Raw genomic sequence first — 20,378 nt, 5'->3', positions numbered from 1 at the left:
CGACAATAAAAAAAAAAATAATAATCACGCCTTTGGCACCCATCTCGAAGAAGTGACAGCGATGGCTGTACCATCCGCGTGCAACAGTTCGCTGTGTTACGCGTTTGCGGGCGCCACCTCAATGCCATCTGGATAATTCTCTCCATAACATCACGCACCTAGACCGTCTCCAAAACATTTTCAATGAGGGCTCTTTTCTCTTCTAGGCTATTTCGGCGACGTCGCACCTATCTACCCCCAACAGTCACAGCAGGGTCACGTGCGTGACGTCCGTTGAAACAGTGCTCAGGCGACACCTCCTAGATAGCAGAAGGACTGCGCGAGCATTGCGACGTGCTTCCTTGCTTTTCACGTGTTCGCTCATTCATTGATGTCACAGCAGCATCAACAGTTGTGACAGCAGGCCTCCCTGTGGGACGTAGTGCGCAGGCCTTCCACTATCTAGGAGGTGTTAGCTCAGGCCTTCTGTTATCGAGGTGGCATTGGTCACGTCGGGTCGAAACCACAGCCCATTGCAAACGTTACAGAGTCGTTATTCAGAAACCTCTCCGCAAACTCTGTGTTGGCCATTGCAAACACAGACGTTAATACATTAAGGATGCGATGGACGCGCATTCGTTTCAAGTACACGCGTTACAACGTTAAATCGGGGCCTGCTTTTACAAAAGCATTGGTTAAAGCGCCGGGGAAACGAGACAAGGGACGCAACAAGACAAGACAAGACAACGCATGTCAAGATTCTGAGTCACACACGACTGTGATTAGCTCCGATAAGCAAGATAATGTTGGTAAAACGGTGTGATAAAGCTGCCCAAGTAATGGTCAAGTACACACGTCAAGGACGGTTTACATCTCCTGACAACGACTTCATGATTGCCCAAGCAGCACAATGTACTGAAAGTCGAGTGCAATAGGGTTGGACGGGTAGGTGGAAGGCCTTGAACAGACTCGTGAAACTAAAGAACATTGATAAGACACATACTGTCCACCCCTATTGCACTCGACTTTCAGTACATTGTGCTGCTTGGGTGCCTACTTTCGGATCTTCTCGCCTTCGTCGCGTCGCAACCGCCTTGTGTTCCCTCAATGTTGGGTCATGCTGTTTTTGTGCTTGTCTTTCGTTCCGCGTGGACACATTTTTACATTTGGACACTTTAAAATATACCAACTCCCGTGGCATAGTGGTTAGGATGATCTCTTTCCACGGCGAGACTGGGAGGTGATACGGGTTCGAATCCTGTCACTGGCTGTGCTGTCTAAGGTTTTCCTTCAGTTTTCCGAATACTTTCCAGACGAATGTCGGCACAGTTCTCCCTGAAGTCGGCCCAGGACGCATACTAACCCCCCTGTCCCCCACTCCTTCCTGCTGTCCTCTCTCCATCTGTCCACGTCTGTACGCCGTTCACAGCCACAGTCGCTTCGCGGCGCTAACACAGAATTAAAAAAAAAACTTTCAAATATCGGTACGTGGTAAGGTTGTCTCGCTTAATCAGACATGATACTGGCTCGCAACAGTGTTTTAGTTTTTTACGATCTTTAATCGGCACAACTTAACACTTGGCATTCTCAAGTAGCTCATACATAAACATCGGGCGGAGAACAAGGCAGCCCACGCATCGGACGCAGCATTCCGCGCTGCTGTACGACAAAGGTTCCTTCCGTAGCACGCGAAGTTCCGTGAGGCATGCCTCTATAGCATCTAAGATCGAGCAGAGTGAATACGGCCACTCATACAAGCACGCATGCTGATTGAATCTTTCCGTGGATTCATTCCACGCTTGCGTGAGAAGTCGCCGTAATGCTTCTCCTTCTTGCAACACAAATGTTTAAGACATAGCTCCGCTTTCGTTGCGGAATTTATGCTAGGAAGCACGGTATTATACAGGCGCACGGCATCGCGCTAGGATGATCGAGAATTTAACTGAGATCGCATTTTCTGCGCACTGCATCTTGAAGCTCGTCCGTGCAGATACCCATCGTGGCGCCACGATCTCCGTATTATTCGTAATCTAATCAAATTCAAACAAATTCCGAGCAAGCGGGTCTGTGACGGAAGAGCGGAAATAAAACGCATCGAACTAACCAGCCGGTGTGCAGATGGTTCCGATATACAGGATGCTTATTTTGATTCGTTCCAGAATTTTTATTTAAAAAACTAGCAGAGCAAAATAGATGCCTTTCTTTTCTTTTATTTTCTTTTCTTTTTGCTGTTGAGTTGTACGGCCAGGCTGACATCCCCCCGAAGAAAGTATGAAACTACAAAATTACCTAAACTTCGTGAAATAACTCTTTAATTAGAGGACTTCGGGCGAATGCGGGAGACCAGAATGAGATACTATCTTAATTAAAAGCCATTTCACGTTTAAAGGACCCTGAAACGCGCACGTGCGTGAAGATATCAACCCCCGAATTTGGATATGCAAACGATCCGAAACCGAAATCTCGGCGACTAGAACGCGGGTGGTACAGCCCTGATTTCATGTTAGAGGGCCACGTGATTTGGAACGATGGAGATGATTGGCGTAGGTTCCGACCTGCGGGCCAGATAAGCCTCCGTCGGGGAAGGTGACTCGCTTCTCAGACTCGCTTTTTCAGTTTCGGCTCATTTGCATATCAAAATTGGGGGATGGATATCATAGCGCAGATGCGTGTTTCAGGATTTTTTAAACGCGGAATGGCTTTCAACTAGGGTGGTCTCTCATTCTGATCTCCCGCTTTTGCCCTAAAACCCCTGACTACAGAGTTAATTAATGAATTTTAGGTAATTATTCACTTTGTAGTTGCATACTTTCTTCGAGGGGATGTAAGCCTGGCCGTAGAGCTGCTAAAACTCATTTTGCTCTGCTAGTTTCTAAATAAAAATTCTGTAACGAATAAAAATAAACAGCCCGTATTCCGAGCTCTATAAAATATATAGTTGAGCATTATGATGTGTGTATGTTGTCATCAAGTACGAGGAATATTTACATCACATAGGTCACGAGCAAGTCTCAAACGACTGAGAATCAATTCGAGCGCTGCGCAGCGCAGTGACAACAGCTCAAAGGTAATCAAATTCTCTCCTCGGCTTGTCCGTATATCATCACACACCGAGGAAGGTTAATTAAATGCAAATGGAATTTCTCAGCGGAATGAAAAAGCCGCCCAAGAAATCTCGCGCACATTCCAAGGATGTTACTTATGCCGGTCTACACCACAACTTGGTTTGGAAAGCAATTTATATAAAAAATATTTGTATTTCAACGGTAATGATCAACCATGGCATGACGAAACCAAGAGTTTCGCCGAAGATCTACGGCACTTTCGCACAGTGTACACCTGGACGGTTGAAAATTAGGTTCACTGGTTCAGATTTTTTACTGCGCCCAATGTAGGCTTCTATATGTGGATTTGCCGATCCCAAACGTGCGTTTTCGGAACCTTGTAGTTGACGAAGAGAAGAAAGGAACACTTTGTTGTCTCTTGCACTGTTAATCAAAGTTTTGTTTTTGTTGCGAAATAATTGTTATAGAGACGAACGAAGCCTCTGAAATGAGAAATCATACGGCAAGCCAGCGGCACACCAGACGGTTTCGAAAGGTCGCATAAAGGAACTAGGCGATCTCAAATATAAACAACAAAAACAAAAGGAGGGAAACGGCTATCGCGAAATATCCTCCAATAGAAGTTGGAAGCTTCGTCGGTTACCTGAAATCGCTCCCTAGGGGGCAGTATTCGATCCACAGTTTCTGACAGGAGTACATACAGCCAACCACGACGCCTGCTGTGGGAACGATAAGTGCAGTCTTCAAGAAATGTGTCTCGTGCGAGAAGCCGATATTTGGGTCGTCCTATTAAAAATCGAATAGCTGAAAGCGCACAAAACAGGCGTTTCTGTCATGTTGCAAAGCAAACACCTACAGTGACTTCTCAACAACAACGTTTTTTTTGTATTCTATACTGTAAATCGGCTAGAAACCTGTGTCGGATCATGTTCTAGTTAAAAATCTGACATCATTTCATTCCCGTGTGCTTCCTGTCTTTGATATTCTACCATATTTTCATAATTTATTCGTGATGTAGAACTGATACCTTGACGACCACTCACATTGCGAATATTGCGTAAACCCGCATCTAACAGAAGCGAAGATTTCCTTCTATCTCGGCACTCCCTTCATTCACTATACATTGCCTTTTCTACTTCCTTCTACTTTTTTTTTTTCTTTTTGCAAAAGTGTGCGCCATAAACCATTTTAGCTCGCGCGTGCTCATGGCAAACGAAAGATGTATTATAGCGTTTATGTGATTTTTTTGCTGCTAAAAGAAAACGACGGAAGAATTTATCATTTTGTTTCATTCGCAGGGATAAGCAAATATGCAACAGAAAAATAACAGAAAGCAGAGAGGCATACGGGGTTCAAAAGCATCAGCGACGAAGCATAAGACGCGTAATCTCGGAGACCTGAGAAACAGTGTATACCTATATATACATACATAGAAACGTATATATTCTTCTCAAAAAAAGCATATCTCCAGTGTTATGTGATTTGTTCTTTGTGCTGTGCTCTTTTCCACTGAACCATGTAAAAGAAAAATCATTTTGAAACTAGAGTTGCGATTCATTCTTCCTCCTCAAAAAAAGAAAGAACAAAATAACGTTCCACACGCACACACACGCGGGTCCCTCTAGGTTTTTTCCTACGATATTTCGCCCTGCTTTTTCTCACGCCTGAGTTTTTCGTCTTTCCAAGTACCTAGGAGTGTCACTCCACGACATTAGTCACAGCGGGTGGAAGGGCACGGACACTAAAAGCGGTTCCAGCTTTCCACCTGTGTTGAGAGGGCGGGAAAGCTTTTCTGTAAACGAGAGATTGAAGGCTGTCCCTAATGGAACACGGGGAAAACCACTGCGCTGCGTGAAATGGATCGATGTCTTGACACTTACCAAACTCCAACTGCAGGGCGAGAAGGAGAATGGACAATTGTTTTCTAATGCTCACTAAAATGCGCTTCGAGCCACAGAAAGGAAAGGGCGTGCTGAGATAAAGGGGTACACTCTAAAAGGGGAAAAGAAATGGTTTTAGTCATTTTGGAAACTAGATGCATTGTCACAACTGTTAGTCTCTTTCGGGATCCAAATGCACGTAAGCTTATGCTTACTTTAGGAACTACTCGCAGTGATGGCGAGTAAATCGTGATGGTGGTGGTGGTACGAAAATGGGAAGTAATTGGTGTCTAGTGAACTATAGAAGCGGTAGTTACTCTCTAATTTATTCCTTTTCTCTTCAGAGTCTACGCTGCTGCAGCACCTCGTCGAATGTGTCTGCATCCTATAATGTTGGGAAGAAAATAGCGCTTTCCAAGTCTCTGCTTGTTAAGAACAAGAAGTGACTCCACATTTCTCATCAACAACAAGTCTAACTGAGAGCTGCAGAGATTTTTTTACGCAATACAACTTGAAAGCTGCCAAGGTCTGCATCGAATCCATTTTACTAGAGAATGATGGATAGTAACTAACCCGAGGGTACACTCTAAAAAAAAAGTTAATTGGGGAGTAATTACAGCTACTAGTCTTTCAGACTGCAATTAATTCCTATTTCAGTACCTTGAATCTGAAATATACTACCCCGAAACCGTATACGTATTAGTTCCTGAACTTCGCATACACTTCAATGGATTTAGTCCCGGAAGGGATTAAGGGTTGTGGCAATGCATCTAATCTCCAAATGTACCGAAGTTACTCTTGCGTGAAATTACTCGAAAATTACTTTTCTCTTTTAGAGTGCATAACTTAGATGAACATACACAACACAGGGGCAACCATCGCCTAACAACACTGGTAGACACCAGTGCACACTTCCCAAGTGGTGTGCTATTTCAGAGCAGACTGTCTGTCGGCGTGACGGCTTGATGCTCGGTAGGAGGGATCGTGTGTCCTGGGGCGACTTCACGGGGAACTGTGCTGTGAGGAAAACCCAGGGAAACGCCGAGACTAGGAGGTCACGCACTTGAAATATTCTTCCTCGTTCTTAGGGGTTACCGTTGTATTTGACCGTTTGTGCGGTAACGTTTTCTTAGTTGGTTACCAGATGTCCCCTGCCTCGTTGTATGTACGTTTCTTTTATTCCGTGTTAGCGCATCTGAGTGACTGTGGCAATGAGCAGCGTACAGACGAGAACAGATGGAGAGGGGACAGAAGGTAGGGAAAAGGGGTTAATATGCGTCCGGGGCCGACTTCAGTGGGGACTGTTCCAACGTCCGTCTGGAAAGTCATGAAGTAACAAGTCCGGAAAGTCTACCGGGAAACGTACGGAAAACCTGGGACAGCACTGCCGGCGGTGGGGTTCGAACACGCCACCTGCCGGTCTTCAGCAGGACGTTGGACGTAGGTAACGCACGGATGCTATTATCCGCTCTGCGGGCCCGTGCATCATACTTGGGTACCTATTTTTTTAAAAGAGGACTATTATTAAAAAATATAGACTGTTCGAGATTGTACTCCGCTGGGAATAAGAAACAGATGCAAATTTTACGTTCATGGAGGTACACGTAAGCTATAGTTAAAGAGAAATAAAGGTACCCTTTGCAACAGCAAAAAGACAAAAAAAGAAAGAAAGTAGGATCTGAGCCTCACTGCTGACATTAAGTCCTGAAATGTTAATGTTGACGCCTTTGTCCTAACAGCTGATTTCTTGTGTTACACCCACAATTTATGACAATTAGAAAGTGAAGTAATATTGCTGGTGATTGATGTGCAAGAGTAGTGTGCGTAAACTTTCACAAAAGTATCAGTGACCATAATACCTGTTCCGTTCAGAATGTACCCGCCCCCCCCCCCTATCCCATACGCTGAAGCCTTTGATAAATTCATCATAAGAACCAATTCATCAACGCACTTCCAGTACTTTGGCACGCATCTAGGTAAGGCAGATCGAGATCTATATAGGTAAGGCAGGCTTATCACACGATGACAATGTTTACGTCACATGGCAGTTACGGCGGGCAAGAAGATGAACACCCACTAGTACAGCATCATCCATATTTCCAATGTGCGACGTGACCCAACCCTATCCTCGAAACCAGTAATCCTATGATCCCCTGCTTCCCGTTAAAGGAAATCCTTCGAAGCGTAAAAGCGTATTGGCACGTTAAGTCCGCTCCGTTTGGAGATTGCCAGGCGGATTGTGTACGTCAGATTCTTCAACAACCCACCAGATACGAATCCACGCATAAACACCTGCACGATTACGGCGGCTTGTCGCTCGAAAATACGGGGATTCAAGACTGATGCATTACGTTAAACAAAGCATACAGGCTGTGTGCTGAGCACATGCGATTCGATGCGAAGCATAAGAATGACTTAGTTTCGTTGGGAAAGAAAAAAGTACGAGTGCATGAAACAGCGATATCCCCGCGAGATATTCTAGTGGAAAAAAACCAAAATGCTGGTGGAGACGGAAGTTCAACTGCGTCTCCTGCTGAGCATTCGCTCAACGTTCGCTCTCGTTGAGCATTCATCGGGGATGACGTACTGCGCACAAGGCAGACCACACCATCGGTCCTGTCGTCTGCTACAGAATACGCCTGAGCCGCAGGACATTTCTTCTTCTTCGTCGTCGTCTTTCTCCGCAGTGGCGCATAGCACGGGGCAACTGGCCACAGATCGTGATATGAGGGCTCAATTAATGATGGTTACGTGAAGCGATGAGAGGATGAGATGAATGAAATGACTGAATAAAAGATGAGCGGGGGAATGGAATGGAAAAGCACGAGAAAAGTTGAGCGCTCCGCCTCTCTTCTACTTCGTTTCACTTCTTCTTCTTCTTCACTACTTCTGTAGGCGAGAGATGCAGTACCTGTCTAAGGGCCCGCCTTCATAGATGGGTTTCGTACTTGATGACAATACACACTTGACAGCAGAAAGCTGTGACGTTTTCGCGCATTTCCCCCTGGAATATTCCGGGGAATGTCGGCCGCGTGAATACACGGACATGGATGGAAGCATAACCGCCTTGTCTTCTGTTCCGGAGTAACTGTCAGCATCGGAGTGGAAACGTACCCATTGTTTGTTTGTTTTTGCCCCTTCTGTACCTCCCTCTTTGTCCCCTTTCCCAATTCCCTAGCGGCTTGTCCGTAACTTTCGGAAGAACTCCCAACTCTCTTTCATGGACGTTTCTTACATTCGTCAATAATCCCAACAGCTGCATTCCCAGGTGTTCTTCATTTACGTAAACCAAAACCTAGTATTATATTCGACGCTCAGTAACAAGCCTACAGGAAGCGGGAACCGTACGTGCAGCAACTTGAAGGTCGCCGTTTCTTTCGACGCTGTCTGCATGAGAGAGCATTGGCGGATTTCCCAGGGCGACAGCTGTGTAGGAGAAGAACTCCTTTCGCATGTGTGATGTTCTAGCAGCAACTTGATTCGAAGTTCTGCTTCAGTTTCACGTGCGCACACTTTGTCTAGTGAGACCTTGGCCCAGTTTTACTAGGGAGGTAGGATATATTTAGTCTGTGCCTCTCTCCGATGCCGATTCTTTCTGGATTAGATTGAAAGCTGCTCACAGCAAAAGCATTCGCGATCGCTGCCCTTCATGGCAACAAAAAAATAAAAAGAAAAATAAGAAGAAACAGGCAGTACATTTCTAAGGTGGTATCTGCAGGGTTAACAAAGATAAAGTACGGCATTTCTTTCCCTCCGTAGCAAATATCACAGGAATGGCAGACGCCATAACTTTTGAAAGCGATGCATACAGTGAATCGTGTCAAGAATTTACAGCTTTGAGATTCATATCCGAAAATTACGCGAACTAAAAAGATGACTCGTTCATATAAATTGGCATTGGCCCATTTCGCCATTTCCATGAGTTCTCGAGGAACTGGTGACCGCTCTGAAATTAATTCTGCAAGGCGTTATTTACTGGAAGTGTTACGACAGGAGTGTGCTGTGTTAATTTTCAAGATTTATGTTTAAAAAAAAAGAAACAGGACGAGAGGCAACTTGTATATGAAGGCAACGCATTATACGGTATATATACCAAAGTCTCTCTGACTTAGCTCTCGGACGCTCTTTCCATGCATCTTATCTTCATGACAAACGTCGTGCATTATCTTGGGCAACTCCGTTGAGGCAACAAGGTGAGTGAAAGATCTGGACAACCTTTCGTAGCACTCCATTATAACACTCTGAATACCTGAAAGCGTTTTGACAACCATCAACGCCAATCTTAGATTTAGATACATGACCAAATAGGGCCGAGAGATAAGTTAACGACTGAAGCACCTGGGAATAAATAATGAAGATCAATAAATACAGGTTGGGAAAGGTTTTATCGACATAATGCGAGTACTGATGTTAAGGAGTCTTATTTGTACAGTAGGCCGTCCCCTTGCAAGAAAATAGCGTTCTCAGAGGCTGCGCATACGAGATTTCCTTGCGTACGTAGTTTTAAAACTCTCTATTTTCTGTTTTTGAGTCCACAGCACTCGTGGCTCCCTTATACAGGGTTCGCCAAGATAAACTTCGGGGTTTGTAGCGAAGATAAAACAAATTAGAACAGTGTCGGAAAGTCAAAGTAGATGTTAGAGGACGTATTATGCCCCAAAATTTTTTGTCAATAATGCCGCTTGGTCTGTTTCTCTGCGGATAAATCGTGAAAATTAAAAAAATCGCCGGTGCCTAAAGGGCTATACCTGTGTTTCAGCTTGTTTCCGCCAGATGGCGAAACGGTCGAACGCGGCGTTGCAAAGCACGATTCTGCATTCAATTCCACTTGTTCAGATTTCGATGTCGTCTGCAATGCCGCGTTCGACCGTTTCGCCATCTGACGAAAAGGAGCTGAAACACAGGTATAGCCGACTAGGCAGCGGCCATGACGCGAGCTAAGATCCCGTCTTCTCCCATTCCTCCCTGTCGTCTACGTTATTATAGTCACACTTGCTTCACGCTGCTACCGCTAACTCGAAGAAATACCAAAAAGGTAACAAAGAAACACGGAACGAAAAATTAAGACCCCGCTATCAAAAGTAACCCGTGACATATGTGCGTCTTTGCTTAACCTTCCCGTTTACGGTCTCCTATCACAAACACATACGTATTGCTTTTGTACTGTTGCACTTGTACAGCATATTGCGTATTATAGAGTATTGCATATACAGCGTATTGTCGTTGTAGCAACCCAACAACCATATGTAATGACCATAAGAGCCCTTGTATTATTGTAACATAAATAAAGAAATAAATGCAGCATATACACCTTGTGTACAGTAAGTAGACATCCGCATCACTATTCTTGAGAAAAAGTAGCTAACGCTGAGAAAGATTATTTTTCTTAATTTTTTTATTACTTAAAATATACGCAATAAAACAAGGCTTCTGCGCTTCGCAATTCACCTGAGATGAAGCGGCACGGTATTATGTCCCGCTAATCAGGAACAATGAAGGAAATAATTAACCGTTAACAAATGTTAAAGCTGTCGAGTGAGCCACCAGTCCCGAGGCGACGTATACGAAGGCAATTAAAACTCCATTTCCGACGGCAAGAGTTCAGAGAGCCATTAACGAAATGCTGAGAGAGACAGAGAAAAAAAAAACTCCTGCTAGTATTCTTGCATTGGAAAGAAAGAAAGGACTACAGTACGTTACAATAATTGCAAGTCATGTTGCTCTGGAAATCGACTACGTGTAGTTCTAATATAAGACGACAGTCACGATACTTTGTTTCAGAGTAACAAACTTCACGCCAGTTCGCACTAAACATCGAACCGTCGAAGAAGCACCCGCTCTACAATGAATTTTACTCTTACGAATATACTCATTTTACATGGCTTGATTTCCCTTATACAAGTATACACATACCATTACGTACTCTCTACTTACTCATCCATTCTACATAGTTCTCGAATCTCCCTTCGTAGATCACAGCCACTGCGTGTGTGAGGAAGAAGAAGTACCTTGCGATGCATGCCTCGTGCTTTCATTCCATGTTCAGCCCACTTCGATGCAATCGCTGAGCAGCTTGACTCCTACAAGCTCTTCGCTGTCCAACATCCCGACCTCAGGTCTATTGTACTCTCTGTAACCATGACCACGCATGTCTCGCCGCAAAGCCCCCGACGGCCTAGCATCAAATATCCCCGCTCCTCCCCCATTCCAGGCATAGCCTCTTCACAAGCGACTCCACGGAGAAGTGTCATCCTCAGCACGCCATCATCGGTTCCAGAAAGTAGACAGGTCAGGACGAGTCCCTCTCCTGCCAGTCTCGCCACCCAAAAACGATTAACGCGAGACTTCGTAGCCTTCTATGTCGGCACGGTTGTCACACTCATGTTGGGCTTCGTGGTACTCATCGCTTGGTTAGCGATCAGAGCCACGGCCAAGGAAACCGTCAGGCGCATTACGCCTTTCTGTTGTCCAGACGAAGTGATGAGGCTGTCCAGAACCATCAACACTTCCCTCGACCCTTGCGCCGATTTCCATCTCTACACCTGCTTCAAGCACATTCGCTACAACAAGACGAAGGAACTGACGATGGGCGACATTTACGAAGGAGATATCATCCAGGGCGTCGGAACCGGCAAGAACACCACGGCTGGAAAGGCCCTGTCTGGATACTACCGTTCCTGCTTGAACGGCATCTTAGACACGGACGTCGTCTGCGGTGAGCTGGCTGCAGGAATGCTAGAGACTTTCGACCTCCAAGCGCAAGCGGATCTGAACAAGATCACAAAGTTCTGCATAATTGTGTTTGGCGTCTATGGCATCAACGGTGTCTTGCACTGGGAGAGACGTGAGGGAATTACTGAAATAGAAGCGCACTACGATGCCGTCAGGGTGTTGACTAGAACGCGGCCCGGCTGCCTGGAACACATAGTTGCGGCGTACAACACACGGCTTAATACATCGGTTGGAGTAAATGATCTGGTAAGGTTCGAGGAGGACAAGTTACCGACCCCGCCATCCACGACGAAGGTCACGGAAGTCTCGGTGCTCGTCAGCACCATCTCCCGTTTCTTGGAGCTGGAATGGTTGAACCTGGCACGCGAAGTAGGACTTCGAACAGCGAAGGTGAGGCACCCAGGAGAAAGATATCTCATCGACCTGTTCACAACCATCCAAAACAACCAGCCCATAAGTGTGGCATACCTCATAACATCCTTCGTCTACAACGCCTACAAAAAGGCAACGGGAGATCCCAACTTCGCCAGGAACATGAGTGGGCTCAGAATTTCTGCAATCTGCCAATACGAACTAAATCTAGCCAACAATCTGTGGGACACTGTCTACGCACAAGCTCTGACAACACCAAAGAGAGACGCGGAGTTCCAGTCCATCTTCTCCGACCTCATAGAGGCTGTCTCGAAGATCGCTTTCGATACCGACATCTTCGTGGGAGAGGACAAAGACGGGGTTAAACCAACGCTGCAACGTCTGAAGCTCCTACTTCCATCTGACCTGGCTGTTCCAAGCATCGCGGTACCAGATATATCCGATCGTGAATTCGGCGCCAACTACATCGCCGTCAGGAACTACGAGACCCTCATGATGAAAGAGAAGATGGTCAAAAACTATCCGCTCGATCCAACATTCGGATATTTCGAAACCGTTCTGACGAGTTACAACTTTCTGCGCTTGTCTCCCGGCTACTATCGCGCGTCAGACTTCAACTCGAACAGCAGCAAGTTCCTCAGCATGTCCGTGCTGGGAGTTCGTATGGCCAGGGTCATGTGGCATTACCTGTTGACGGACGACGGGTGGGGCGATGATACTTTCGAGAACGTCAAAAGGTTTCGAGATTGTTTTAAAGGGAACGGCAATGCCTTCTGGCAGAAAGGTACGCCGGGAAGAGAGGATGAGGCGATTGAATACGCTCTCGCCTTGAGGTCTGTTCTATGGGCGACAAGGAATGTTCCTGACTGGCATATCGTCAAGCCGGCTTGGAGTTTAATGAAAATGTCGAACGCGCAACTGTTTTACATACGATACATGGACAGCATGTGTAATGAACCAGGGAGTAGCCAGAGTGAAGTGGACGTCATCAACATGCCTCTCAAGCACATACCGGATTTTGCAGTGGCCTTCGACTGCACTTCAACGGAAAAGGCGAAATCTTGCCAGTCCGTTAAAAGTTCATAACGACCATGTTTACAATGTGCGATGTCTACGAAACAACCCTGGACACTCTTATGAACGGAATGTTCCGTAGGATTTCGTTTTTTGTTTTCTTTTTAATAATGCAAATATAGGGGATTTAGATGTTCGCATAAAAGCACCGATTGATGTCACTTGTCTTTTCGGTCTGTCACCCACAAGTATTATGCGCACTCAAAATAGTCCTTTACTCTAGTACTGGGATGCGTCAGCTGCCACTGATCGATCTGCGTTATTGACGATCTGGTGAAGTAGGCCTGGGTAGAAGGTTCTGCCAACTTTCGAATTAGCATGACAAATGTCTATATCGCCACCCAAAGCTTCGAGAGGATGAATTCGTGCTACAGCCGAGTAGTAGGTCTTCGCTGGTTGATCCCAGCTTGACAAGTTGCGACCTTCCTTTATGGCAGACAAATTAACGATGAAAGATGAAAGTCACTGAAAAATCGTTAATTTCTTAGGCAAATTGAGGCTTTGTATGTATGTATTCCTTCTATGTTGTTCCAGCCTCAGAACATCAGTTCTTTCATGTTCATCAGTTGCCGCCTGCGTCGATCCCGTCGTATGAATGTGTGTGTGAGTGAGCAAAAATGTAAGAGTGAAAGGAGGATGAGTGAGAGAGAGTGGCTGGTTTGTCCCTTCAGATGACGCACCCTGGAAGTCGCTGAGAAGGCGTGTTAGCTTAGCTCAATTGGTAGAGCCCTGAACCGGCAATCCAGAAGATTTGGATTCGAGTCCTACAGCTGACTAACCTTTTCAGTGACTTTAATCTTGCAGCGCACACTTTGCAGCATCGTCAGAAAGGTACTGGGAAAGAAATCGGGGTTCCGGGTACCCATAAGGTAATCCAGCAGTGCTGCCCTGAGAAGGTCAAGTCTGAGGTCTAGGTCAAGGTCAAGGTCTGAGAACGTCGTCTTAATTAAATCACACATCTATAGCCCTAAAGGCGTTTGCGTGCGACACCGTCTTATTTCGTTTTAGTCGCGTTCGCTGCTTCGGAGCGTTGAGTTTGGAAAGTGAGTAAAAAGTCTCGGTGCGTAATCCGTACTGGGATTGGAGATAGATTTTACGTAGTACGTAGATAACGATAGATAGATTTTAGTAGTTCGTGGATCGGGTGCAAGCTGGGCATCTGTTACATCACGACAGGAAGGAAACTGAGGAATAAGCGCGCCTAAAAGCGATAAAAAGCCCCAATGTAGGGTACAACGAAGAGAGACGACGACACGACACGACACGACACGACACGACTGACAAACCGCTCCACATAGGAACGGTAACGAAGCCCACCGTACAAGCAAATTTTGGAAGGAAGAAATCTTCTTCTTCTTCTTCCACCACTAGGAACAGTGGAGAAATCTTACCTGCACAAGTGCCCTGTATGAGCAACCGTTCACTTTTTGTCATCCTCGCTCATTATGTTGTGGGTAACCCTAGCACTGCGCTTGTTTGCGATACACCGGCGTTCCACTCGCTCATAAATTGCATGTACGATATGGTGGGGCTTTAGCTGTTATTTGTTAAAACGAACACACCAGGGGCAAGGCCGAATTAAAACAGTGTCTGTTCGCTGAAGGGCTGAAAGGCTGAAAGGTGGCAGTATTGAATCCTTTTACCAGGGTTTTTCCTGGGGCTCTCTCTGGGTTTTTCCCTGGTGTCACGGTACAGTTTCCGTGCATTCACACGAGCGACTTCCTGACGGAATATTCTAGTGGAAGAAAAAGCAAAAACACTATTCGCAGAGCCGAAGTTCCGTCCCGTGTTATGTTAAGCATTCCCACGGTGCGGAATATCTGGATTCTGGAGTGGCGTGCTGCGCGTTTAGCAGACGACACCGTCGGCGTGTTTTCCTGTCGTCTGCTACGGAATATCTTGTGGCTGTTAAATATACGCAATAAAACAAACCAGGCTTCTGCGCTTCGCGATTCGCCTGAGATGAAGCGGCACGATAATATGTCTCGCTAATCAGGAACAATGAAGGAAGTAATTAACCATTAACGAATGTTAAAGCTGTCGAGCGAGCCACCAGTCCTGAGGCGATGTATACGAAGGCAATTAAAAGTACATTTCCGACGGCAAGAGTTCAGAGAGTCATTAACGAAATGCTGGGAGAGACAGAATTCAGAAAAAAACTCCTACTAGTATTCTTGCATTGGAAAGAAAGAAAGGCTTGCAGTACGTTCCAATAATTGCAAGTCATGTTGCTCTGGAAATCGACTACGTGTAGTTCTAATATAAGACGAAAGTCACGATACTTTGTTACAGTTTGTCACAGAGCAACAAACTTCACGCCAGTTCGCACTAAACATCGAACCGTCGAAGAAGCACCCGCTCTACAATGAATTTTACTCTTACGGATATACTCATTTTACATGGCTTGATTTCCCCTATACAAGTATACACATACCATTACGTACTCTCTACTTACTCATCCATTCTACATAGTTCTCGAATCTCCCTTCGTAGATCACAGCCACTGCGTGTGTGAAGAAGACGAAGAACCTTGCGGTGCATGCCTCGTGCTTTCATTCCATGTTCAGCCCTCTTCGATGCAATCGCTGAGCAGCTCGACTCCAACAAGCTCTTCGCTGTCCAACATCCCGACCTCAGGTCTATTGTACTCTCTGTAACCATGACCACACACGTCTCACCGCAAAGCCCCCGACGGCCTAGCATCAAATATCCCCGCTCCTCCCCCATTCCAGGCATAGCCTCTTCACAAGCGACTCCACGGAGAAGTGTCATCCTCAGCACGCCATCATCGGTTCCCCAAAGTAGAGAGGTCAGGATGAGTCCCTCTCCTGCCAGTATCGCCACCCAAAAAAGATTAACGCGAGACTTCGTAGCCTTCTATGTCGGCACGGTTGTCACACTCATGTTGGGCTTCGTGGTACTCATCGCTTGGTTAGCGATCAGAGCCACGGCAAAGGAAACCGTCAGGCGCATTACGCCTTTCTGTTGTCCAGACGAAGTGATGAGGCTGTCCAGAACCATCAACACTTCCCTCGACCCTTGCGCCGATTTCCATCTCTACACCTGCTTCAACCACATTCGCTACAACAAGACGAAGGAACTGACGATGGACGACATTTACGCAGGAGATATCATCCAGGGAGTCGGAACCGGCAAGAACACCACGGCTGGAAAGGCCCTGTCTGGATACTACCGTTCCTGCTTGAACGGCATCTCAGACACGGACGTCGTCTGCGGTGAGCTGGCTGCAGGAATGCTAGAGACGTTCGACCTCCAAGCCCAAACGGATTTGAACAAGATCACAAAGTTCTGCATAATTGTGTTTGGCGTCTACGGCATCAACGGTGTCTTGCACTGGGAAAGGCGTAAGAGAATTACTGAAATAGAAGCGCACTACGATGCCGTCAGGGTGTTGACTAGAACCCGGCCCGGCTGCCTGGAACACATAGTTGCGGCGTACAACACACGGCTTAATACATCGGTTGGAGTAAATGATCTGGTAAGGTTCGAGGAGGACAAGTTACCGACCCCGCCATCCACGACGAAGGTCACGGAAGTCTCTGTGCTCGTCAGCACCATCTCCCGTTTTTTGGAGCTGGAATGGTTGAACCTGGCACGCGAAGTAGGACTTCGAACGACGAAGGTGAGGCACCCAGGCGAAAGATATCTCATCGACCTGTTCACAACCGTCCAAAACAACCAGCCCATAAGTGTGGCGTACCTCGTAACATCCTTTGTCTACAACGCCTACAAAAAGGCTACGGGAGATCCCAACTTCGCCAGGAACATGAGTGGGCTCAGAATTTCTGCAATCTGCCAATACGAACTAAATCTAGCCAACAATCTGTGGGACACTGTCTACGCACAAGCTCTGACAACACCAAAGAGAGACGCGGAGTTCCAGTCCATCTTCTCCGACCTCATAGAGGCTGTTTCGAAGATCGCTTTCGATACCTACATCTTCGTGGGAGAGGACAAAGACGGGGTTAAACCAACGCTGCAACGTCTGAAGCTCCTACTTCCATCTGACCTGGCTGTTCCGAGCGTCGCGGTACCAGATATATCCGATCGTGAATTCGGCGCCAACTACATCGCCGTGAGGAACTACGAGACCCTCATGATGAAAGAGAAGATGGTCAAAAACTACCCGCTGGAGCCAACCATCGGATATTTCGAAACCGTTCTGACGAGTTACAACTTTCTGCGCTTGTCTCCCGGCTACTATCGTGCGTCAGACTTCAACTCGAACAGCAGCAAGTTCCTCAGCATGTCCGTGCTGGGAGTTCGTATGGCCAAGGTCATGTGGCATTACCTGTTGACGGACGACGGGTGGGGCGATGATACTTTCGAGAACGTGAAAAGGTTTCGAGGTTGTTTCAAAGGGAACGGCAATGCCTTCTGGCAGAAAGGTACGAAGGGAAAAGAGGATGAGGCGATTGAATACGCTCTCGCCTTGAGGTCTGTTCTATGGGCGACAAGGAATATTCCGGACTGGCATATCATCAAGCCAGCGTGGAGTCTAATGAAAATGTCGAATGCGCAACTGTTTTACATACGATACATGGACAGCATGTGTAATGAACCAGGGCGTAGCCAGAGTGAAGTGGACGTCATCAACATGCCTCTCAAGCACATACCAGATTTTGCAGTGGCCTTCGACTGCGCTTCAAAGGAAAAGGCGAAATCTTGCCAGTCCGTTAAAAGTTCATAACGACCATGTTTACAATGTGCGATGTCTACGAAACTGAACCCTGGACACTCTTATGAACGGAATGTTCCGTAGGATTTCGTTTTTTGTTTTCTTTTTAATAATGCAAATATAGGGGATTTAGATGTTCGCATAAAAGCACCGATTGATGTCACTTGTCTTTTTGTCACTTAAATAATCACACAATCACAAAATAGTCCTTTACTCTAGTACTGGGATGCGTCAGCTGCCCCTGATCGATCTGCGTTATCGACGATCTGGTGAAGTAGGCCTGGGTAGAAGGTTCTGCCAACTTTCGAATTAGCATGACAAATGTCTATATCGCCACCTAAAGCTTCGAGAGGATGAATTCGTGCTACAGCCGAGTAGTAGGTCTTCGCTGGTTGATCCCAGCTTGACAAGTTGCGACCTTCCTTCATGGCAGACAAATTAACGATGAAAGATGAAATTCACTGAAAAATCGTTAATTTCTTAGGCAAATTGAGGCTTTGTATGTATGTATTCCTTCTATGTTGTTCCAGCCTCAGAACATCTGTTCTTTCATGTTCATCAGTTGCCGCCTGCGTCCATCCCGTCGTATGAATGTGCGTGTGAGTGAGCAAAAATGTAAGAGTGAAAGGAGGATGAGTGAGAGAGAGTGGCTGGTTTGTCCCTTCAGATGACGCACCCTGGAAGTCGCTGAGAAGGCGTGTTAGCTTAGCTCGATTGGTAGAGCCCTGAACCGGCAATCCAGAAGATTTGGGTTCGAGTCCTACAGCTGACTAACCTTTTCAGTGACTTTAATCTTGCAGCGCACACTTTGCAGCATCGTCAGAAAGGTACTCGGAAAGAAATCGGGGTTTCGGGTACCCATAAGGTAATCCAGCAGTGCTGCCCTGAGAAGGTCAAGTCTGAGGTCTAGGTCAAGGTCAAGGTCTGAGAACGTCGTCTTAATTAAATCACACATCTATAGCCCTAAAGGCGTTTGCGTGCGACACCGTCTTATTTCGTTTTAGTCGCGTTCGCTGCTTCGGAGCGTTGAGTTTGGAAAGTGAGTAAAAAGTCTCGGTGCGTAATCCGTACTGGGATTGGAGATAGATTTTACGTAGTACGTAGATAACGATAGATAGATTTTAGTAGTTCGTGGACCGGGTGCAAGCTGGGCATCTGTTACATCACGACAGGAAGGAAACTGAGGAATACGCGCGCCTAAAAGCGATAAAAAGCCCCAATGTAGGGTACAACGAAGAGAGACGACGACACGACACGACACGACACGACACAGGCTGACTGACAAACCGCTCCACATAGGAACGGTAACGAAGCCCACCGTACGAGCAAATTTTGGAAGGAAGAAATCTTACCTGCACAAGTGCCCTGTATGAGCAACCGTTCACTTTTTGTCATCCTCGCTCATTATGTTGTGGGTAACCCTAGCACTGCGCTTGTTTGCGATACACCGGCGTTCCACTCGCTCATAAATTGCATGTTCGATATGGTGTGGATTTAGCTGTTATTTGTTACAACGAACACACCAGGGGCAAGGCCGAATTAAAACAGTGTCTGTTCGCTGAAGGGCTGAAAGGCTGAAAGGAGGCGGTATTGAATCCCTTTACCAGGGTTTTTCCTGGGGCTCTCCTCTGGGTTTTTCCCTGGTGTCAGGGTACAGTTTCCGTGCATTCACACGAGCGACTTCCTGACGGAATATTCTAGTGGAAGAAAAAGCAAAAACACTATTCGCAGAGCCGCAGTTCCGTCCCGTGTTATGTTAAGCATTCCCACGGTGCGGAATATCTGGAGTGGCGTGCTGCGCATTTAGCAGACGACACCGTCGGCGTGTTTTCCTGTCGTCTGCTACGGAATATCTTGTGGCTGTTAAATATACGCAATAAAACAAGGCTTCTGCGCTTCGCGATTCGCCTGAGATGAAGCGGCACGATAATAGTCTCGCTAATCAGGAACAATGAAGGAAGTAATTAACCATTAACGAATGTTAAAGCTGTCGAGCGAGCCACAAGTCCTGAGGCGATGTATACGAAGGCAATTAAAAGTACATTTCCGACGGCAAGAGTTCAGAGAGTCATTAACGAAATGCTGGGAGAGACAGAATTCAGAAAAAAACTCCTACTAGTATTCTTGCATTGGAAAGAAAGAAAGGCTTGCAGTACGTTCCAATAATTGCAAGTCATGTTGCTCTGGAAATCGACTACGTGTAGTTCTAATATAAGACGAAAGTCACGATACTTTGTTACAGTTTGTCACAGAGCAACAAACTTCACGCCAGTCCGCACTAAACATCGAACCGTCGAAGAAGCACCCGCTCTACAATGAATTTTACTCTTACGGATATACTCATTTTACATGGCTTGATTTCCCCTATACAAGTATACACCATACCATTACGTACTCTCTACTTACTCATCCATTCTACATAGTTCTCGAATCTCCCTTCGTAGATCACAGCCACTGCGTGTGTGAAGAAGACGAAGAACCTTGCGGTGCATGCCTCGTGCTTTCATTCCATGTCCAGCCCTCTTCGATGCAATCGCTGAGCAGCTCGACTCCAACAAGCTCTTCGCTGTCCAACAT

This window comes from Ornithodoros turicata, chromosome 5 (assembly GCF_037126465.1).
Source record: "Ornithodoros turicata isolate Travis chromosome 5, ASM3712646v1, whole genome shotgun sequence".
Classification (NCBI taxonomy): domain Eukaryota; kingdom Metazoa; phylum Arthropoda; class Arachnida; order Ixodida; family Argasidae; genus Ornithodoros; species Ornithodoros turicata.
Note: the sequence above shows the minus strand (reverse complement) of the source record.